The sequence below is a fragment of the Pelobates fuscus genome, chromosome 8 (assembly GCF_036172605.1).
Source record: "Pelobates fuscus isolate aPelFus1 chromosome 8, aPelFus1.pri, whole genome shotgun sequence".
NCBI lineage: Eukaryota > Metazoa > Chordata > Amphibia > Anura > Pelobatidae > Pelobates > Pelobates fuscus.
In genome coordinates, this window is record NC_086324.1 from 61,493,319 (window position 1) to 61,512,879 (window position 19,561).

Below are 19,561 nucleotides of genomic sequence, written 5' to 3' on the forward strand. Positions count from 1 at the left end.
AACTAGCTCCAAGTAAAATTGCTTTTTTAGCGGTACAATCCCCACTGATGGATATAAAACTGTGAAGGCCGGTGTCTCAGCATACAGATGGTTATATAAAAAAACAAAGAGATATATAATATTGCTCACTGTCAATACAATTTATATAAAAATAAATTAATATATTTGACTCACATTTGATAGAGCAGTATATCGCTCAAATATCTACGCATTGCCGATATAGTCCCCACCAAGGATAGGGTTTGGAGTAGTTGTCCAAATTTGAAGTTGGATGTGCCAGTAACAAATAAAATAGTTAAAAACTATTAAAAAGCATAACAAGTGTAATACATGGTCTAACACATATAATAAGTGAAAAACTAATATACTTTAATTCTAAAAGAAATAAAACAAATACTACAAAACGCATTTCACCGATAAAAGACTTTTTCAAGTGTAAACCTGTGTTTATTGTGTTTAAGTGTGTTTATATTTTTGCTTGTTTTTTTTTTATTCTTTATATCAGAGACAGGAAAATATGCACATGCAATAGTAGTAATGTGAAAACATACTTTTTGACAAATGTTAATACAAATAGGAGAATGAGGGTTTTTCATTTACACCATTCATCTCTGACTAACTTATATAAATATGGTTTCATATTTGTATTTCCTTGTATATTTAGTATACATTATGATCTATTCATTTAAGTCTACCAACTTGCACTGACATGTCACCCCTGTATAATAACTAGTAGTTCTAGTGACATTATAGTTCATTATAGTTTTTTATATATTTGGAGGTTTTCCTTTAAGTTATTTTAAATTGTATATATAAACCTGTTCCGCTTTAATATTGCAAACATTGATTTCTTCCTCTCGTTTATTTGACAAATATGAATTGACTGCTAACCAAGCCTTGATCCTGCCTCTTTAATTTGACATAGGATTTAATTACTCTGAATTTGCCCTGGTTTCTTAGACACTAATATTTCAAACAATTGGGATTTGAATATTCTTTAAACTCTCAACTGTATACATCTGTTACAAGTACCCATTATAATCACTTTTTTATATCTCTATATATAGGTACCTTAATACTGACATACATGGAGATAATCCCAGTATTTGTACCCCGTTCGGCACATTTACTTTTGTGCCATGTTGAGTTTATATGTGGTTCATAAGGGTATATACTACCATTGTCCGAAATAATAGCAGCAGCAATTCACATTTACTTTGAATATTGGTTGAACATAGCAACCGCTTGTTTACTATGCCGGATAATATAGTAACTCGGCAGTCTGAGTGGGCGGCGCTATGTTTCAACATGTGGGTGGTAGGTAGGCGGAGCTTGGTGAAGTGACGTCCGGGCTCTGTCCCGCCTACACCACATGACCATGCCAGCCACGCCCACGATATGAATTCGGCGCGGGAACTTCGTACATACGCCCACTCAGGAGACAATGGTCTGATTGGAGGAACCATGATGGCAACAATGAGGACTCAGGTATATAATAGATTTTCCCAGCATTTGCTGGTATGCCTCCGACGAAGGAGCTTCACTGGAACGCGTCAGGCGTTTTTATATATTCACTTATGGATGGTTTTCACTAGGCACGTTATGGCACTTTATTGGTTTCACTTTTGTTTGATTTGAGTAGATACTAGATTACATTGAGCTACCTTTGAGCAGCTTAAGGTCTACACTTAGGAAGGGAGGCATTACCTATTTTTGGAACCACTTGACTCACACCAAATATAGGTTGCTATCTGTCCTCTATATTAATGACTGCTCTTTATCTTATAATATATTCATAGATATCTCATTGAGCATTCTAAGCATCATGATATCTATGTTCTATCTTTGATACTCTATCATTTTTCTTTTCTAAAATTACTCTCAACTATATGGTCATACTTAATTTATGAATATACCTATAGCTCCCTGGAGACAACTATTTTGTATATATACTTTACTTTTTACTATATATATTCTTGATAATAATTTCTTGGAGCGATCTTTCTAATTACTGTATGGAATATTCGACCACATTGTATAGTTGGACTTAATTTTATACTAGGGGGTGCCTATACCACACAAGGCTAATCTTCAAGTGGTAGTCTAATTTATTCCCTATTTGGGTGACTATATTAGATCCAGATTCCTAATAGTATAGAATTGTTAAGGGCCAGTGTTAATAAAGCCCAGTACTTCTATCTATTTCTAAGGATATACTGGTAATATCACTATTTCACCCAGGGGTAATATAATATTATTGTATCTACTCTTTTATATTCACATCCTATAGGAATACCTCCTTACTTTGTATTAAGTATCCTTCATGATTTATTTCTAGACTACTTATATATGTCCAGGTTTACACAGATAGCCACAGTTTGCCTTATGGCATGGTGACTAATATTCTGTGTGTTTTTTCTAACAAATAGGAGAACTAAAGAACACCACAAGAAAAATCTAGGTAATGCAATTCTCTGTATGCATATGTGGATTGACCTAGTGAGGCATACAAACTAAGAAGGCCCTGGTACTTCCATCTGTAAAGAGGGACTACAACTCCAAATAGTTGGCACCATCAAAGGACTTCCTCCCAAACACTACCAGGCCTTCAAGCTGTGCACCCATCGAAACTAAATCAATAAAATAAAATATACAAAAGGGTAGGGGGATGTAGGATGATAAGGAAGGGCGAGAGGAACTGCCAACAGGGGGCAGTTCCCCGGGGGACTAAACTTTATGGTTGGATTTTGGAGTACATTAAATGATATCCATGAAGTGGTCCACTATTGTCTTCGAATCTGCTCTAACTTCTCTCATAGTGGGTTTGTCTGGCTAAACAATAAAAAGTAGGATAAGCGCTAAGAAGTAAACGTTAGTTGATTATTCAAACAGGCTGCAAACGCTGTTAGTAAGGGATAACCTCAAATCCTTACTGATAAATCGAGAGCAAGACAATACAAAATATGAATACAGGTTGCACCAAAAAAAAAGTCCAATCAGACATTAAATGCTTGGAATATTCTTAGCTGGTAATCGTCCTGACTTTAGGTAATTGGAGCTATGTAATAAAACAAAACCATACAAAAAACTTTAAACAAAATGTTTTGGAAGACTTGAGGCAAGCAAGTAAAAATTAATATAGACTTGTGGCCAGATAGATATTGTTGCTGAGCATCTGAATATAGTTATTATTATTTTGTATTATTATTATTATTATTATTATTATTATTATTATTATATTATGGTATATTTAATTACATTATAGGGATCATATATACAAAGATCTTGTGTAAGATACTGTGTCTGCAAAGTGTTTAATTTAAGTACATATTGCAACTGAGTGTGATACAATGGTTAGGGACAATGGTGTGAACAAAATGATGACCATGATGGGGAGAGAAATGTACATGTGTATTTCTTTCATTCTTTCTTTTACAAAAATATGAAATAACCTGCCAATTTCTTGGTAATATTGACTGACCGCATACAGTCCTCATTGATTATATTTGTTATCATATTGCATTTGTCACTTGTATTATATTCCCATCCAATTATATTTTTTTATATTGTTTTACATTTACTTTATTGTTGACTCTTTTGATTTTACGCTATGATTTGTTTCTTTTATATTTTTGCTGCCACACACCTTTCTCGTCTTGCCAGAAGACCTCCCTCCTTGCAGTGAATGTTCAGTTAAAATGTATTTCATTTTTATGATTAAAATTTCCCTTTGTTCCCAATCTACTCTACAGGAAAGGTGCACATTGAAATATAGTTCTCATTTCAGTTATCTGCCATGCATTGAAAATGGATTAATAATTACGGTGCTTTTCTATGTATTTTCAGATAACTCTGTTGAATCCAGCACTGGAAGGATCACCTTCTAGTGGTAAGTCAGCTTTTTTAATTATAGATTGAAAGTAGACTTGTCGCTTATGGCTTTGTATGCATCTCATAAAACACACACACACACACACACACACACACAAGGTTATTGACTTAAGTGAGAATTGCTGGGAATTCAAAGTGAATTTAAAATTTAAGGCCAAAATAACCAAACTGGGAGCCAAATTGATATGGAAAATATTTCTATATTAGCTATTTTGCCTTAATTTTTAAATTCAAACCTGACAGGGTTATTCAGGAGAGTAAGAATTTTCAGGAATTCATAGTGAATATTAAAAGTGAATTTCAAATTTAAAGGGTTACTCCAATATTCATAACCACTATAGCCCTGGCCTCGTTTCCCGGGTAATAAGGCAAACAACATAGCAATAAGTTGCCCCATTACCTGACTTAGACGCTCCCTGGTTGCAGAGTTTGGAAGCTGTGGCTGTCCCATTCATTTGCTGAGTGTGTCAGCTGACCACAATGACTTACCCTACTTCCGGGCTGGAACTGCCCAATGTTACACCTCCGGCAACAAACGGATTAAACTCTGTATGTAAAGTGTTTCGGTCTTTGTGGAATATTTCACATGACAACTGGCATGACAACAAGATGCCTGTGACGTCAGCCTACAATGATTGACATTTGATAAGTAATGAGTCAGTTTTCAAGCTGAGTAGAATTGCTGAGCTTGCTATTTGCCTATAAAAAACTTTTATACCTTTTTTCTCAATTATGTCAATGTTTGTATCTATTAAAATTGCCATCAGTGTACCTACAACATAGAATTTGTTTACATGGGACTGCCCAAGGACAGGTCCCTGGAAGCGGGACACCAAAGAACAAAATTGGGATAGCAGAACAGGACCCTGAAATCAGGACTGTCCTGCCAATACCAGGATTGTTGTGAAGCCTGGGTTGTTTGTACTTTTTGAATGTTATTGCACTTACATAGACTATTCACAATATTGTTTCAGTATTGCATACTTACTGCCATTTTGTTTGTATATAGACCCTGAAAATCAACATAAAATATTAAATATTTAGATTTTTCAAATCAAAAATGTAAATGTAATGCTCAATTTTAAATTTATTTAAATATTGACCAGTTTTAAAAATAATTGGGTACAGTTCAGGCACAGCCAGGACGAAGATAAACATTGACGGAGATAAAACAGAAACATTGATTCTGCTACACTACATCCATGTACTATGATATATTTATTTATAAAATATTTTACCAAGAAGGATACATTAAGATTTCTCTCGTTTTTAAGTTTGTCCTATATATATGTGCAATATATGTTCAGTGACAGAACGTGGCAGAGCTTGTAACAATGATTGATTGGAAGTCAAGATGTTATTCAATTTCAGGATAGAACAGTGTAGGTTTCTAAGTTTTTTTTTTTTTTTCAAAACTCACAAGTACATGTTTGTTAAATATATGGGATTAATAAAAAAATGTGTGTTTCTACTTCCTTTTATGCTGATAATATCAGTGCATTACAAATAACCGGGACATGGATCCTCAGTTTGACTTGATTGACATATATCTGTCACTTGGAAATATTATTCCTTATGATGTTGTCTTGTCCTCTTACTGCAGTCAGTAAGGATCTATCAAAAAGTCACAAAAAAGAGCAATTGATTATGCCGCAGTTGGCTGGTTGCTGATAATGTCTCCATTACCTTGTATGTACAATTTTCATGTAGATAGTGTTGCTGTCAGTTAATTTGCAGACATGTTTTATTATTCAATGACTATTATCTATACAATATTTATGACGGATAGATCTGTTATAGCCCATTTTTAATGCACCACAGTTTTGTTCGGGTTAAAAATAACAGAATGTCTATCACGGAGTCTTAAAATCTATATGACACTAGGGTACATGCTGAATGACTGATATTAGTTGTAGGCCCTCAGTAAGCGTGCAGATTTTGTAATAGATTTCCTTACTATAGAATCCACCATGGACTGTTCTACTTTCTAATGCCTTCAAGCTGTCTAAGTAACCAGCGTCCGTCTGAATTTAGCAGTGCAAGTAACAATGTATTGGCATACAGTGTATCTTATATTCCTCATACTCAGGTCATTTTTTTTTCCCAGTCATTTTTATTCAGACATATTGGGCGATATTCTGGGAAAGTCTGAAAAATGATATCGGTGACCTTCAAAGTGTTTTCCTTTTCTGCTATAAGTCTATACATTTAAAGAAGTAAGAGGTATTATATAAGAAGTATTATATTTTTGAAACTCTTAAGTGACATCAATTTATAGAGGCATTCGTTTGAAATAATGAATGATTGAACCTGGTAATTACTAATAATTTGGAGTTTGTGCAAACTAAAACAAGGGATTACTCTATTATTACAGCACAGTTATATGCTGTGTAATTTACAAAGGAACTCTAGATAGCTATTAGATACAACTATTAGCCCTAATGTGATAACTAGTAATATTTATCTATGTGCTGTTGTCGCTTTTACCACACCCTAATTATTTTGTATAGCAAAAAAATAGGTGTTTTCTTATTTATTGCGTAAGATCTATACTTTTATGCAGCTGTATGCTGGTGATATTAATCATCTGTAATGTCATCATCTCAATAAAAATACAATTAAAAAAAGGGATTACTTGGTAAACTATGATCAAAGCATGTTGACGTTTGAGATTCAGGCAAAATCAATTTAAAAATATGGTAGAGTGGTAAGGACATATTAAAAGTTCAGGAAATAGGATTAACTGGAAAATTTAAAGATTGTCAAACTAAAGTTGGAAAAAAAAATGTATTCACCCATTCACTAAACAGCAATTTCAAGTCTCACAAAATGTAATAGTTTTATTTAAAAATCCCGCTCCTTGGCAACAATAATGGAGATTTATTACAGGGTGTGATCATACATTGCATAAGGGGTGTGTGTGTGTGTGTGTGTGTGCGCGCATTCTTTAATTTATTGTTTGATTATCCTTTCCTGATAATAGTTAATTCCATATACATATATAATCAATGTGCTGCAATATTAATAAGGGGAATTGAAGTTTTGGTAATGAATAAAAACTAGACAAAATGGAATATAATATATTATATATGGAACATAAAAAATATATATAGGCACTTTTTTTTCAATAGAAGGAACCATTGTTATACATTTATTTTTATGTTGAAGATAAATGTTATGCTGATTGGACAGGTGATTAATTCACCAGTGGTAAATTCGATATATCATAAAGTCTGACCTGTTGGCCAACATCTATTACCAGTATTGACTGTTCCAGTTCTGGTCTTCTGACGGTCAGTATAGAAACAGAACTATTAGCATAATTTTAGCTGTAGCCAATATTATATCTGTTTCAGTGAATAGTTATGTCTATGTTGCAATATTATTTGAAATTACAAATTTAGTGTCTTATGCTGTAAATGGTTTTTTACATTATTTCTGTTTATTTTCTAATCTAAATCTGTCTCCCTTGAATAGATGCCAAATAACATTTCGATAAATGCTGTACTCTAGTCTTGGACATAGCAGATATATAATATTCAGATATGCTATTCATTAAGGTGTTTTAGGGACAATCTTAAAACTGGAAGCTGACTCTCTTTAATTACAGCAGTTTAGGTTCACTAGTTATTGAATGTGTTAGATTTTTTTTACACTGCACAGTTCCTTTTCCCTCTGCCTTATGTAACAATATTTTGGTTGTTCCTCTGTCATTTTTTCCTTTCTCAGCATATATTCTCTCATTTCTAAATATATATTGTAAATACCATTATTACACAGTATATAAAATGAGTACGGTCCCTAGTTGTCTCTCAGAAAGCTATGGCCACGTTCGTGCTTTGACCTGTCATTGAATTATTGATTTGATTCTCTCTTACTGAGAACGTAGAAAATATAAAAGCAAAACAATTGCATAATTACAGCCAACTAAAATAAAACAACACAAGGACAAAGCATAAATACATTTTAAAAATACAATGCATATTATACATCATAATAAGGAATTACAAATAGGAGAAGAAAAAAAAAAAGGTAAAAAAAGGTGGCATAAATGTGAGATCAGATTCCAGATTTACACCTCCGAGTCTATTATTCCTTCGGGAAATAAATAGGAAATACAGCATTCTAAATGTATGCTAGCTTTACCCCATTTGTACTGTGGACCTAGTGTGGCTATCTCATCTTGTTAGTCAGCACTATGATAGATTAAAGAAATGAAACATCCTGCACATTTTATAGTGTCTCTGTTCATTATAGTACTCTAGAAACCAACAGAAAAAGACTATTGAAGTCAAGTGTAGTGGTACAATGGAGAAGGATAACAGCACAGACGTTATTATAAATAAAACAGTTATGAATTATACGTGCTGTTGAATATCTGGATTAACCTTATTACAACTTAATTTGAAGGTGCAAAATAAATTATAGTCAATAAAAATCACTTTCCTTGCTTTTTTGTCAAGAATTGAAGTTTAGACGGTAGAATTTTTTTTTTCTCAAGCAAAGCTTCACACAGTCCGTATACATAGATATAAAGAGCGGACATTGTAGGCCCATATGACTTCCCTCTGCCTACTATGCAAGTTTGAATTAGAAACTTTATTCATCAGTTCCAACAATCAGGATGGTGGGAGGATTGAAGGTAAATAGAAAAAAAACATTCTCTTTGAAGTCATTTCATTGGCAACCATCTTTTGTAGTACAAAACATTAGTATAACTGTACTACTGTAAAAAGACATTGGCCAATATACAAATTTTAAGTTTCTAATATGTAAGAATTTTAATATCGCTAGATATGGCATCAGGTTCCTTAGACATAAGCAGAATATTTGATTATCTTTATCTATCCTTGTCATACCTATTGTATTTGACGCTGTCTGACATATTGCAAGATAAAAGATACAATATCATTTCTTAAAATAAAATATCCTCTCAATATTTCTGTAAAGGATGATTTAAAAAAACAAAACGATTTACATTTTAATTTTTTTTTAAATATATCTCTGAACAGCAATCTACACACAAACTTGCACTTTTATCCTACATTTACATGCTAGTTAAGCATCCCATCAAATGCTATGCTAATATTGTTCATAAGAAAAAGATAGTGATGGGATTAAGAACTGCAACGGCATTTCAGCATAAACCGCTCATGAAAATATGGGTTTTCACCCACTTAAAGTTCCACAAATGTAGTAATCTATATGTTCCTGTTTTGGAGATTTTTAATGCACTTTAGTATTTGGATGTGCTTACCACTACTACTCTCCTCACCCCAGCAAATCGATCTGTTGCATTTACTGGGGTCAATGAATGGGGAACTTTTAGTGATGCAGGGCGCAGTTCAGACGAGCTAACAGGACAAGGATCTTCCGGTTCTCTGTCAGATATAGTGAAGGTGGTTGTGGCACCCGTCATACCGCAGCTGAAAAAGTAGAAATCACTCTAAAATGGTTTGATTACATACAGTCGGGGGAGGAGTGCGGTTGCAGAGCTCTTGTGGCATCATAACCACTAAAATGCACTGTAGTGGTTATGGTGTTTGCAATGTTTCTTTAAGAGGTTGCGTGGGAAAATATTTTACTGCTTCACAGGATTCGTAATAGGTATTTTAGTCTGCAGCTCCTGGGCACATTCAGAGAATTCCTGGTTTACTTGGCAAATCACCATTTTAATGAAGAACGCTAATAAAATAAGAAACATACGTCAGGGTAAATTATTTGCCAAACACAGTCCTGAAGTATACGATTTTTAATGCATAATTTTAACAAGAGATCTGGCAATGCTTGCATGTTAATACACAGTACTTTGGTTGTGGAAAAAAAGGAAATTCAAGGATAATGTTAAGTTTGTCTTGAAAAATAATCAATCTCAGTTTTTCTGCATACTCACTGCAGTTTTTGTACCATTTCTCCTCTCCCTTCTTGTAAAGCACACACTATTTAGAAAATGATCTGAGGTTTGCTGAGTAAGTGATTCTTTATGAGTTCATTTGCGAATATACATGCCAGGCTGCAGCAGAAATTTAGGCTCCAAGGGAGTAGGTATGTAAAAAAAAACACACACCAAAAAAAACCCCAAGAAATCCATTACTGTTATTATTGAAAGAGCAAATTTTTTTGCTCCTTAATCGTCCCTTAGCTTTTTGATGATTTTGTTGATTATTTTCAGTAGTTTACTCTTAGAGTTATTCAAATTAGTGACTGCATAAATGAAAATAACTTTTCAAAATAGAGCAAGGATACCAGTAATTACTTGTCATCAATAATGCTATGTGATCAAATCTAGAACTAATTGCTATACAAATATTTTGAGAATCCATGTATCCAGGTAATGTGCATCCCAACATCAAATTAGAGCTGGTTAAAAGCTGATAATTTAAAAATCTTAAAAGGGCAGTCTACAATGCACAATAATGACTAGCACTTACAATAGTGGTTGTGTTCACAACAGTCTCTGATGCCATTACACAATTTTTGGTTAGACTGTTTTGCAGTGGATTGGCAAAAATACGGATTCTCCATAGCACTCATAGACCTCCTCCTCCATAGCCACTGCGGCAATGCTCAATTTTACTATCAATTTCATCCAACCTCAATTCCACTCAAGTTCTCTTGGACACAGCAGGGGTTGCTGAAAATGCTATTGATTCTACCTTCACTGCCAATTATACAATTCCTTTGTAGAAGGAGAAACACCCAATTGATGGTAGACCTCTCCTCAACCCAGTAATTTGTGAAGAAACTGTTCTTGTTGCATCTTTGTAGATATTCTACACTCTGAAATAATTTATCTTTAGGTTATTTCCTGCCCGATAGTATTTGGATTTCCTTTGTTAATTAAACAATTCCATTATTAATTGGGAGGAAGGTGGTTTAGCTTCTTGGGGTCCTGGTTGTCATGACTCCTGTCTTGCTTAAGTCAGTACTATCCAACTTATTCTGATCTAGCCAGATACATTACCTCCCCCTCCTCCCACCCATGATTGCGCTGTAGATCTACTACTAGGAACTAGTCCTCAGGGACAACCTGTTCTTTTTAACCTATTGAAAATAAAGCTACGGAGAACTATGTTTCTGAAGCTTTGAGCAAGTGTTTTATTTAAAAATCTACAGAAGAGCCTATAGCTTGGTGAGAATTAAAGAAGGGTACAAATAATTGCTTTTAACACCCGCAGTGGGCTTTACAAATACACCTTTGTTTTCCAGGAATTGTTTTAATGATGTACTTAGAGATTTAATTCAGTCTTGTATAGTTGAATACCTGGATGATATTCTCATTCATGACTGCCAAGGCAAGCCTGAACCACAACAACAGCCCCACCAAGCCCACCTTTCCCCAATTCCCAAATAAAGACACTGACACCAAAATCAGGGGAAGAGCTTGGCCACAGCTTTTTTTAAACCAGACAGTATATTTGAACTTGAATCCTTAAACTGCTGGCTGTAGGACTCCGGCCCACAGGCAGGTCTCTTACTCCCAGAGTTCGGTTTCTGTCAAATTAACAGTGACAGGAACCCTCCTCTCCCATTGGTCTAGCTTTCACTACCACTAATCCAGGCGCTGGCCAGGGCAAACTCTGCAGCTGTGACAATAACTAAAAAACGAAACCACAAGAAGACCAACTGGAAAGAGCAAAGAGAACACAAACAGTAGCCAAAAAGAGCTAAGAAAAATGAGCAGGATCAAGAAAAGGGACAGGAGAGCGAGGGAGCTGCTTGCAGTGTTCCACCCAGGAACAAGAGAAGGTAGAAAGGTAAGTGGAATAAATGTATACTTTCACCCCCAACATTCTATCTATATTTTCTCCAATCAATAACTGTATAATTGTCTCAGACAGGCATGCAAGGCAGTCATACTGGGCTCTCTTTCCACTGATGAAGTTTCCTATCACCACCAAATATGTAAAGTTCTCACCAGGTTATGTGAGAATGGGTTATATTGTAAACTTGAGAAAATTGTATTTGAAAAATGCCCAGGACATTTCTTTCCTAGGGTACATTATCCTAAGATAATGACAGCTATAGCAGACTGGCCACCTCCTCAGGGCCTTAGAGGTTTTTAAAGGTATATTGCGTTCACAAACTACTACCGAAGATTCATTAAAGGGTCCTCCTCCATTTCTTTCCCTATTACTACTGTAACTAGGAGAGGGGCTGACACCAGTAAGTGGAACCCTTCTGCCCTTGAAGCTTTTGAAAACCTTAAGAAGGCTTTCATCTCTGCCCGTATTCTCAACCACCTTGAACCTAATAAACCTTTTAGCTTAGAAGTGGGCACATCTGAGAATGGTATTGAGTCCATCCTGTCCCAGAGATACTCCCCTGAGGCTACCATCCACCCCTGTTGTTTCATCTCAAAGATACATTCTACTGCAGAGTGAAATTATAACATTGGTAACTGTGAACTCCTGTCCATAATTCTCACTCTTAAAGAATGGAGACTTCTGCACGTAGGGTCAGCCTCTCCCATTGTTATTCTCACTGATCATGAGAACTTAATCTATATTAGTGAAGCTAAGAGGTTGTTCCCACACCAGGCCTTTCCTTTTCTTACCCCGGTTTAATTATATCATACAAGAAAAATGACCACTGCTACCCCAATGAATAAGACTTATTATCCAGCATAGTAACAATGTCAATTAAGTATTGTGGTACTCCTGATTGTGTTAGATGTTTCCACGGTGCATGCTAAAAAAACACTTTCAAATTGGATCAGGAGTTCATACAAAAAGAAAGATACTTTCTCTCAAAGGTTGTAGCAAAAAATACAATTCTTCTTTATTGAGATTCCATAAAAATCCCTTATTCATACATGTTGAAAAAGCATCTTACAGTGCGAAACTCATTCAACCATTGGGGTACTGTGTTTGTCTTGTATGCCTTCCCCCTCGATCAGTGGTAATTTTACTCAGTTTTCACTGACTACCATTTGTATTGTTTTTTTTTTTTTTATTGTAACAGATTTTTTTTTTTTATGGAATCTAAACTCTTTAACACTCTTGTGGATAAAATCTTTGTTCCTGATTAATTCAGATTATAATTCCTCAAATGTATCCATTCCTCCAGGTCAGCTGGTCACACAGGTGTTTGCAAAACTTTCTCTTTGGCCTTGAGAAAATTCTGGTGAGCTGAGTTTACCAAGGATGTGTAAGATTTTGTTGTTGCCTGTTCCACCTTTGCCCAGAACAAAGTTCTCCACATTCTTCTGTGTGGCATTCTCTCTTCTCTGGTTTAGGAACGTCCTTGGTCTCATCTTCCCATGGACTTTCTTGTCAATCTGCTTCCTTCTAATGAGTTTACTATCATCCTTGCGTTTGCTGACAGATTTTCTGAAATGGCTAATTTTATTCCATTACATAAATTAACATCTTTATAAGGTTCTTTCCCATGAAGTCTTCAGGTTACATGGTTTCCCACAGAAAAACAAAAAAAAATATCAGATCACAGGAGCTAGTTTATTTTGGGATTTTTGGAAAATGTTGTGACAGGGTGGGCTTTCAACTCTCTTTTTTCTTTGCTTAACACCCTCAGACCACCCTCAGACCACCTCAGACCACCCGCAGCCAATGGTCTAATTAATCTTTAGAGCAGTACCTTTGTTGTTTCATCTCGGATAACGAAGATAATTGGTCTGACCTGTTGGCTCAGGCTGAATTTTCCAGGAACTATTCTGACACCAAGTTACGCTATCAACCATGAGTTTATTTTGTCTAGGCCTTATTATTTTGGCTATCCATGCACTGATTTTTCATATTTCTATCTAAATGTTAAGCCAGGCCATGCTAAGGTCTGATGATATGTATAGGATGCGATCTATCCTTCCCATTTTGCCTTTGTCATGATACTAACCTATATCTTGCTGAGGAAACCATCTAGGTTCATGACACAAAGTTGGATACCTGCAAATGAGAGAGATTGCTGATATCACAGTACCTTAAAGGAACAATATATCCACCCAGACCATGTCATCTCAATTAAGTGGTCTGTGCACAAATGTAGTTTTTGAGAAACTGCAATGTTTTCATTGCAATTTAAGTCATACCGACAGCCACTAGAGGCACTTCTGTGGCATAGTCTGAGTAAAACTAAATCATGTTATGCGGGAGAAAAGCAGATTCATGTTCATTAGGTCCCCAAAGTGGATTTTTTTTTTGCGGCATTGGATTGGACTGTCACCGAGGAGGCCATTCTTCCTTTGTGACATTAGTTTGGGAGGAGTGCTGAGCAGCGAGTAAAACAATTTTTTTTTTTAAAAACTGTTATATTACATTTTTATATCACCTGGTGGGTGGGGGGGGGACAGGAGGTGGGAGAAGGACAGATTTGTATTCGTAATGCCGTAATTTGCCTGTAACTCTAATGTAAAAAAATTGAAAATAAAACGTCATTAGTAAACATTTAAAACAGAAACAAAACATTTCACATAAATCTAGTGTTGATACTTGAACCAGAGTCTCCCAACATTCTTATTTTGAACTAACAATCTTTGGCACTGGGATGTAGGAAGGAACTCCTCTTCTATCAATGGCAAGTACAGCAAACAAATAAAATAAAAAACATACACTGGACAAAACATATGTACAGGAACTGGCTAGGCACATAATAGACATGTCTGACCCCGGAGAGGCTATTTATTGAAATGAGTGTGTCAGCCTGCAGTTTTTTGTTTTTTTTTTTAGCTGGATTAGCTAAAATGCTGATAGAAAAGTAATAAGTTAATAAATTGGATTGCAATTATTTAATTAATTTAAATTTACTGATTTATTTCCAGGTTAGGATTTAGGAACTAAAATAGTACATATTGACTCTTATTCCATCTCCATGTGAGCCTATAAATATTTGTGTTATATTATAAAGGATGTGTTCATATAGGATACAGAACAGTGACACGTGTTTATGGAACATTGTAGCATCAAGGGTTTCCAGAGTCATCATAATACATTTATGATTCCAAATCCAAAATATGTCATTATTTTCCTCTAATACATGCCTCTACATCATGTATCTTTGATGTATTTTTTTTTTTAACTAGGGTTATGGTTAGGGAAATTCATATTCCTGAGATTTGTGTACTCATTGACATATTTTCTTGCTTTATCACAGCCTGATAGTTCTTTACACTTAGTATAATAGTTAAAATGTCCTCAGTAAAGAAAGCATTCATTTGTTTTCTTATTAACTTGAAAAATACAGAGTTAATTATTTCTTTTTTAATAGGTGTCACCTGCTCACTACTCTAACAACAACAACAGAACAAATGCACAAAGCGTAGGAAATGTCATAAAACTCTGTGATGTCACTGGGACAGAGGGTGGAGCTGTTTGTGGTGAAGCTGCGAGACGGGGTGTGGTTCATTAGCCAAGCTTGGCTTTTTTATATCTCCTCAGAAATAGCATTGTAAGCTAATCCATTTGCACCTCCCTCATTCTGTAAATATTTCTGTCAGACACACCTCAGCTGTCACACAAAGAGACATTCCACCTGACTGAGAAACATTAGTTGACAATACTTTTTATTGACTTTCATCTAGCAAATTATTATTTTTTTTTGTAAAAGAAAAAAAGTTTTTGTCCTCTCTGTAGATGAACAATAGCACCATAATAACTAAAACTCATTCCCATCATTTCTATTCATGGAATGAATAACTTTTTTTGTGTCTTTCATGACCATTTCTTAAGCTGGATGTTTACCATCTTGTTATTTTTCCCATGGTGCCATCCAGATTTTAGATCCGGCTGAGCAACAAGGGAAATTTAAATTCATAAACATATGGGATGCCATTTAGATTCAAAGGATCAAAATTTAGAACTTGTTGCAGCAACAGGACACTTAAACCACTATAATTGTTATAATTGCTGTATGTGTATATATATAAATATATACACATATAGATATTAGGGTACTGTGATGGAGTAGTGGGCTTAACACATTATGGCCATACGGTGCAATCCCCATATTTGTCTGCTAAGCTAGGTGATTTAAAGGGACACTATAAGCACCCAGACCACTTTGGCTTATTACACTGTACCATGCAGTGTTAACTCCACCTCTAGCGGAGTCTACCTTTTGGGTGCCTAACTGACGTTGGACGTCCTCACGCTCTGCATGATAACATCCAATGTCATCTGTAGCGGAGATCCCTGTACCCCGGCTGGGTACCTCCGCCAATGGACCGCTTCCTAGCTGGAACAGGGGACAAACCACAGCCCTGAGAATGGATGGCGCTGGAGCGTCGGGCCCATACCAGGCCCTCGCTGGCACTGAGAGTCCGTGGGGGGGGGGCTAGGCCGCGACGAGTAGGAGGGCCGCTGCGGTGGGCGCAGAAAGCCCCAGGCGAGGGCCTGGGTGGAGCCACGGTGGGTGCAAATCTTGGTGGGTAGAGACCAGAGGTCCCATCTGCACCATTGGGATCAGGGCTGCTGTCTCCCTGTGGTTGGGGAGAAGGGTCAGTTGTCTCTCCGCCCTGGAAGGTACACTGCCGCTGGGGAGTAAGGATGACACCTTTGGCTCCCTGAGATGCATACTGCCACTGGGGAGAGAGACCGGTTGTCTCTTCTCCCTGCAATGAAAACTGTCACTGGGGAGGAAGGACGACACACTTCGCTCCCTGTAAAACATACTGCCGCTGGGAAGTGAGACCGATTGTCTCACCTCCCTGTAACATACTCGACTAGTTGTCTCCACTCCCAATACTACACTCTGCCGCTGGGGAGAGAGACCGACCATCTTCTTTCCCAATAATACACTCTGCCACTGAGGGGGAAGGACGACACACTTCTCTCCCTGGGATACGCACTGCCGCTGGGGAGTGAGACTGATTGTCTCCACTCCCTGTAACATACTCTGCTGGGGAATGAGACCTGTTGTCTCCACTCCCTGTAACTCCTACTGCTGATGGGGAGTGAGACCGGGTGTCTGCACTCCCAATAATACACTCTGCCGCTGAGGGGGAAGGACATCACACTTCTCTCCCTGTGATGCATACTGCCGCTGTGGAGAGGGACCGACTGTCCCCACTCCTAACATCTCCATCTAGGGTTGGAGATCTGGGCCGGCTACCCAGCATCCCTGTAGGGCCGGTGGGTAGTCTTCGGTCCCATCTCCACCTGCCCACTGGTTGTCTTCCCAGGACAAGTCAATAAGGTCTTCCATCTCTGGGGCTAGTTGGGACGTAGGTGGTACAGTACCCAGGTGTCCTGACATCAGGCTTAGTTGCTGGGGAGGAGGAAAAAAACTCAACGCTCCCAGTGGTATACAGTCCAATAAGCCCCATCAGGTCAGAGACAGGCGGCGCCACCCGGCTAAATAGGCGAGCATAGTCCTGCTTGAGCTCCCACTCTTGGTTGGCCAAATAAGACAAATCTGGTTGCATTTCGGCTATTTCCATAAGGCCCAAGCGGTCTTCCTGCTCCTCTCGTATGCACCAGAAGCGGTACCTGTCGGGGTCTCCCAACGCCATACTATACAACAAAACTTCCCACAAAAGACCAGGGCCATCGTAGTCTTCTCCCTCAATCCGTTGGAGATAGACCTGCCCCAGATAGCAAAGGAATGCATGCCACTGCAAGGCCCAGTATGATTCATCCAAATATACTTCGGTCATGACAAGGGTCTCCAATTCTCTTACCCATTCTGCTGTTGGTAATTGTATTACAGGCAGAGGGGAGGGTTTGTGTACATTAGCTGGGAGTGTCTAACTGTACAATACTGTGTTGATTGGATGTTGTGACTTTGTTTCCTGTGCTCCACAAGGTCCATGTGGGTGGTAGCCTTGTGGGGAAAACTGTATATAAGAAATGCCTTTGTGCTCATTAAACCAGTTCTACTTCACCCTTAATTTAGAGTCCTGTCTCTTATTGGGGGAATCTGCTACAAGGGATTGCTATGCTCTTCATACTCCCTTGAATAATCGCTAAGCTATTGTAAGAGCTTGTTCCTGCTTCACTCTCTGAGGAAAGAGAGGTTCACCCACTGGAACCTGGAGCCTTGTCGTAGGTCCAGGGTGGGTAGGAGACAGCGAGACCCCAACCAAGCTGCGGCAGTTCGTGGGCAGGGCCGGCGCGTCCATAAGGCGGCACAGGCGGCCGCCTTAGGGCGCCAGAGAAGGGGGGCGCAAAAATCCGAATCCCCTGCCTCTGGCTGGAGACTCGGATTTTAATCTCACCTCTCTCCCTGCAGCCAGCACACAGCAGGAGCCTGGCAGTGAAGTCAGCCGTCCTCCTCTGATGATGTCAGAAGGGGGCGGGACTTCTACTGCTCCCAGACTCCCCAGCGGTCCTGATTGCAGCTCCAGCCTCCAGCCTCCAGTGCAGCCCATCCCATCCCATCCCATCCCATCCCATCCGACCACCAGGGGTAAGGTTCTCCCTCCTGGACCAAGGTAAGTCTCTGGGAGGGGGTGGGGGAAGAACTTGTAGCATTTTTTTTAAATCAAAACGTTTTTTTTTTTCAAGCCCCTTTCTTCAGTCCCTGCCCCCACCATACTCCCCCCTGCCCCCACCATACTCCCCCCTGCCCCCACCATACTCCCCCTGCCCCCCACCATACTCCCCCTGCCCCCACCATACTATCCCTGCCCCCACCATACTATCCCTGCCCCCACCATACTCCCCCTGCCCCCACCATACTATCCCTGCCCCCACCATACTCCCCCTGCCCCCACCATACTCCCCCTGCCCCCACCATACTCCCCCTGCCCCCACCATACTCCCCCTGCCCCCACCATACTCCCCCCTGCCCCCACCATACTCCCCCTGCCCCTCACCATACTCCCCCTGCCCCCCACCATACTCCCCCTGCCCCCACCATACTCCCCCTGCCCCCACTATACTATCCCTGCCCCCACTATACTGCCCCTGCCCCCACTATACTGCCCCTGCCCCCACTATACTGCCCCTGCCCCCACTATACTGCCTCTGCTCCCCCTGCCCCCACTATACTCCCCCTTCCCCCACTATACTCCCCCTGCCCCCACTATACTCCCCCTGCCCCCACCATACTCCCCCTGCCCCCACCATACTATCCCTGCCCCCACCATACTATCCCTGCCCCCACCATACTATCCCTGCCCCCACCATACTATCCCTGCCCCCACCATACTCCCCCTGCCCCCACTATACTCCCCCTGCCCCACCATACTCCCCCCTGCCCCCACCATACTCCCCCCTGCCCCCACCATACTCCCCCCTGCCCCCACCATACTCCCCCCTGCCCCACCATACTCCCCCCTGCCCCACCATACTCCCCCCTGCCCCCACCATACTACCCCTGCCACCTCTATAGCCCCTGCCCCCACCATACTACCCCTGCCACCTCTATAGCCCCTGCCCCCACCATACTACCCCTGCCACCTCTATAGCCCCTGGCCCACCATACTACCTCTGCCCCCTTTACAGACCCTCAATAGCCCCTGCCCCCTCTACTGCCCCATGTGCCCCTCTACAGCACTTCTATTTCCCTCTACAGCCCCTGCCCCCTGCCTCTGCCCCCCTTTCACACGCCTCTACTGCCCCTGTCTCCCCCCTCTACTTCCTCTACCCGCCTCAACAGCCCCTGTCCCCCCCTCTACTTCCCATTTACCCCCTACCATACTGTCCCTGTGACACCACTTTATTGCCTCAGTGTCCCTCGTTACAGCCTGTGCCCACACCATACTGCCCCTGTGTCC

At 39.3% G+C, this 19,561-nt stretch overlaps 1 protein-coding gene across 11 annotated transcripts in view; it reads left to right on the top strand.

The window, feature by feature from the left end:
* Window positions 1-19,561, top strand: part of MAP2 (microtubule associated protein 2) — a 223,680-nt gene that overhangs the window by 34,927 nt on the left and 169,192 nt on the right. For all 11 annotated transcript variants that reach the window (XM_063429924.1, XM_063429928.1, XM_063429929.1 and 8 more), the window contains exon 2: window positions 3,847-3,889. The gene's annotated coding sequence lies outside the window, so the exon portion shown is untranslated. The remainder of the gene's footprint in view (window positions 1-3,846; window positions 3,890-19,561) is intronic.